Raw genomic sequence first — 4010 nt, forward strand, 5'->3', positions numbered from 1 at the left:
AGTTGGGGTGACCACTTGGGAAGTCCTCTTGTTGCACCTCTTTTTTTCTTTCAATTTTCCGAGTTCTTTTCTTCCTTTCTCTACAAATGAGAACCTCCCCCGCTCACGCCCATCGCGTTTCGATCATGCCGCCCCGCATGCGTTAAATCTGATTTTGTGCGCATGGCATGTCGGGTGCGATCATACTAGCACTAATGCACCGGATCCCATTAGAACTCCGCAGTTAAGCGTGCTTGGTTGAGAGTAGTACTAAGTTGGGTGACCACTTGGGAAGTCCTCTTGTTGCACCTCTTTTTTTCTTTCTATTTTCCGAGTTCTTTTCTTCCTTTCTCTACAAATGAGAACCTCCCCCGCTCACGCCCATCGGGTTTCGATCATGCCGTCCCGCGTGCGTTAAATCTGATTTTGTGTGCATGGCATGTCGGGTGCGATCATACCAGCACTAATGCACCGGATCCCATCAGAATTCTGCAATAAAGCGTGCTTGGTTGAGAGTAGTACTAAGTTGGGTGACCACTTGGGAAGTCCTCGTGTTGCACCCTTTTTTTCTTTCAATTTTTACCAGTTCTTTTCTTCCTTTCTCTACAAATGAGAACCTCCCCCGCTCACGCCCATCGCATTTCGATCATGCCGCCCCGCATGCGTTAAATTCGGTTTTGTGCGCATGGCATGTCGGGTGCGATCATACCAGCACTAATGCACCGGATCCCATCTGAACTCCGCAGTTAAGCGTGCTTAGGCGAGAGTAGTACTAAGTTGGGTGACCACTTGGGAAGTCCTCGTGTTGCACCCCTTTTTTTCTTTCAATTTCTCCCAGTTCTTTTCTTTTCTCTATAAATGAGAACCTCCCCCGCTCACGCCCATCGCGTTTCGATCATGCCGTCCCGCATGCGTTAAATCCGATTTTGTGCGGATGGCATGTCGGGTGCGATCATACCAGCACTAATGCACCGAATCTCATTAGAACTCCGCAGTTAAGCGTGCTTGGGCGTGAGTACTACTAAGTTGGGTGACCACTTGGGAAGTCCTCGTGTTGCACCCCTTTTTTTCTTTCAATTTCTCCGAGTTCTTTTCTTCGTTTCTCTACAAATGAGAACCTCCCCCGCTCACGCCCATCGCGTTTCGATCATGCCGCCCCGCATGCGTTAAATCCGATTTTGTGCGCATGGCATGTCGGGTGCGATCATACCAGCACTAATGCACCGGATCTCATCAGAACTCCGTAGTTAAGCGTGCTTGGGCGAGAGAAGTACTAATTTGGGTGACCACTTGGGAAGTCCTCGTGTTGCACCCCTTTTTTTCTTTCAATTTCTCCGAGTTGTTTTCTTCCTTTCTCTACGAATGAGAACCTCCCCCGCTCACGCCCATCGCGTTTCGATCATGCCGCCCCGCATGCGTTAAATCCGATTTTGTGCGCATGGCATGTCAGGTGCGATCATCCCAGCACTAATGCACCGGATCCCATCTGAATTTCGCGGTTAAGCGTGTGGCCACTTGGGAATGTAAGCTAATATATGGATAAAGCAATTCTTATAGTAGCAAGCTAGCCCCTTATCTGCGTGGAGAAAAAATGGGACTATTCTGAGGGGCTGGGCTGGAGTGGACAGTACTCCTTGGCCTTTTACTAGTTAGTCCCCCCGGTAAAGCCCCCACCCCTGACGACCTATTCTATACCAGCTTCTTCTATAGATGAGATAACTGGAGCAGATTTAATAGCAAGGGATATTGACCCAGCAGCTTGTTGCGCAAAAGAATATGTTTCAAAACAAAGAAGCTCCATTCTTCGTTAGAGTGGTTTTTCGACTGTTCACCTACTAAATAAATGATCATCTTCTTCATCGCTACGCTACGGGGGAGCATTGTCCGAGTGAATAAGCAGGGCAAAGCTTGATTTTCGAGGCTGGGCTGACATCACATACACAAGTGCTCTCTAAACCGTGCAATAAGGGCAGGCAGATCGGATCGAAGGGTTGTCCATTGGGATTGGGCATGGACAATCATGACAAGTTAATTGTAAAATAACATAAAAATAAAATAATAAACAATCAAACAAATAAGGGACTATTATATTTTTTAGTAGAATTGCACATGCCAAATGAATTAAAAAAAAAGAAAGAAATGATTATGACTAAATTCACTTCCTAACTATTTATAAACACAATATTAAGAAGTAAAATTCTATATTGTTTTTTTTAAGATCTAAATATGATCTTTAGGAATAAAATGAGAACAAAGTCAAAAAATTCTATATTGTTTTTTTTAAGATCTAAATATGATCTTTAGGAATAAAATGAGAACAAAGTCAAAAAGGCCAAGGAGGGTGGAAATGACAATCATGAAATAAATGGAAAGATTGAAAAATATATAAATAATTAATCAATTCTAGGCATGAACTAAATGACCTTAATTAAAGTAAATTAAAAGTCTTAAAATACATTAATGAAATACAATAACTCTAAATTGTAATCCACCCAAAATTCAAAACATGAAACTCCATTTCTCTTCAATGTGGCATGAACTGAAATATCTTTTGATAATTTCAACAATATTTTCTTCAAATCTTCATTGAAGCATATTGTATGATTGATGTCTCTTGGTTCATATCACAAAGCAACTACCTTTTATTTTGTTGATTGCTAGTAGATCGCACTGCCTGAGAGGAAGTAAATCACCCCACTGGTGCTCTTACGATCATCAACGTCACCGGTCATGTCACTATCGCTGTAGCCAACAAGCTCAAGCTTCTCCTTTCCTCTCCTGGTGCAGTATCTCACACCCCAGCCTCTGGTTCCAGCCACATAGTGCAAGATGCGCTTGACAACCACAAGAGGCTCCTCCCTAGGTTCTTCCATGAATCTACTTACGTATCCAACTAAGTAAGCAAGGTCAGGACGTGTGTTTATCAGATAGCGCAGTCTTTTGACAATGTTGCGGTAATTGGTGGCATTAATTGCCGTCATAGTGCCGGCCTTCCTTAGTTGGAGTCGGGCCCTCCATTGGAGTCTTTATAGGGTTACTGTCCACAAGCCCAGTTGTGTCCAACAGCTTCTTCGCATATGCACTTTAGCAGATGGTGATGTCGGTAGTACCCTGTTGCACTTCGATGTCGAGGTAGTAGCTGAGCATGCCAAGATCGCTCATCTTGAAGTTCTTTGACATCTCCCTCTTGAATCTTCCGAGGACTTCCATGTCGCCTCCAGTGATTATGAGGTCATCGACGTACACTGATAAGATAAGGAACCACTACAAGGGGAGTAAGATTCGGATTACCTTGTTGATCGAATATCTCAAGGCAAGAACATTGTTTGAAATTCAAATCACTCCACAAGCAAAATCGATCATGTCTAGCTTGAATGATTCTTGTTGATCAAATATCTCAAGGCAAGAACACTTGCTTGAGATTCGAATCACTCCACAAGCAAGATTAATCATGTCGAGCTTGAATGATTCTACATGCAACCTAAACTACATAGAATTGCAAAGAAACTTAGCCATTGGCTAAAGAAGAGGACAAATGCTTCTTTTTCTATATTTTCCAAGTCTCTTACCAATACAATATACATGGCTTTATATAGCCTAAAAATGAAACTATTAAAGGCACTCCAAGAGTTGTAACCTTCATACTTTATGGCCATAATTAGCCATTATGTAAATGTAACCTAAAGTAAATAAAATGTCTTAAAATACAATAACTCTAAATTGTAACCCACCCAAAATTTATAACAATCAAACTTCATTCTTCTTCAATGTGGCATGAATTAAAACATCTTTTGATAATTTTGACAACCTTTTCTTCACATCTTCATTGAAGTATATTGTATGATTGATGTTTTTTGGTTTATATCATACACTCTCACGATTAGTCGCTACTCGTCGTGGCCGAGCGTGTACATGTCATGCTCAGAGGCACAGCGCTTGAACTTTAGCGATAATAGGGTACTGTCGAGCTTCGTGTTTCAGGCTCGTGGTGCATGCCGAAGCCCACAGAGTGCCTTGTGCAGGCACAATAC

The 4010-nt window shown here is 42.4% G+C and overlaps 5 non-coding genes across 5 annotated transcripts; all 5 read left to right on the forward strand.

Annotated features, from left to right (window-relative positions):
* The first annotated feature begins 172 nt into the window (after positions 1-172).
* On the forward strand, positions 173-291 carry LOC111474604. Its single transcript, XR_002716089.1, has one exon. It is a non-coding gene; the product is annotated as a 5S ribosomal RNA (ribosomal RNA).
* A 132-nt stretch (positions 292-423) lies between these two features.
* Positions 424-542, forward strand: LOC111474600. Its single transcript, XR_002716085.1, has one exon. It is a non-coding gene; the product is annotated as a 5S ribosomal RNA (ribosomal RNA).
* A 132-nt stretch (positions 543-674) lies between these two features.
* Positions 675-793, forward strand: LOC111474598. Its single transcript, XR_002716083.1, has one exon. It is a non-coding gene; the product is annotated as a 5S ribosomal RNA (ribosomal RNA).
* A 130-nt stretch (positions 794-923) lies between these two features.
* Positions 924-1042, forward strand: LOC111474603. The gene has a single exon (XR_002716088.1). It is a non-coding gene; the product is annotated as a 5S ribosomal RNA (ribosomal RNA).
* A 133-nt stretch (positions 1043-1175) lies between these two features.
* LOC111474601 lies at positions 1176-1294 on the forward strand. Its single transcript, XR_002716086.1, has one exon. It is a non-coding gene; the product is annotated as a 5S ribosomal RNA (ribosomal RNA).
* Positions 1295-4010: the final 2716 nt, after the last annotated feature.

This window comes from Cucurbita maxima, unplaced genomic scaffold (genome assembly GCF_002738345.1).
Source record: "Cucurbita maxima cultivar Rimu unplaced genomic scaffold, Cmax_1.0 Cma_Scf00457, whole genome shotgun sequence".
In the NCBI taxonomy this organism is placed as follows: domain Eukaryota; kingdom Viridiplantae; phylum Streptophyta; class Magnoliopsida; order Cucurbitales; family Cucurbitaceae; genus Cucurbita; species Cucurbita maxima.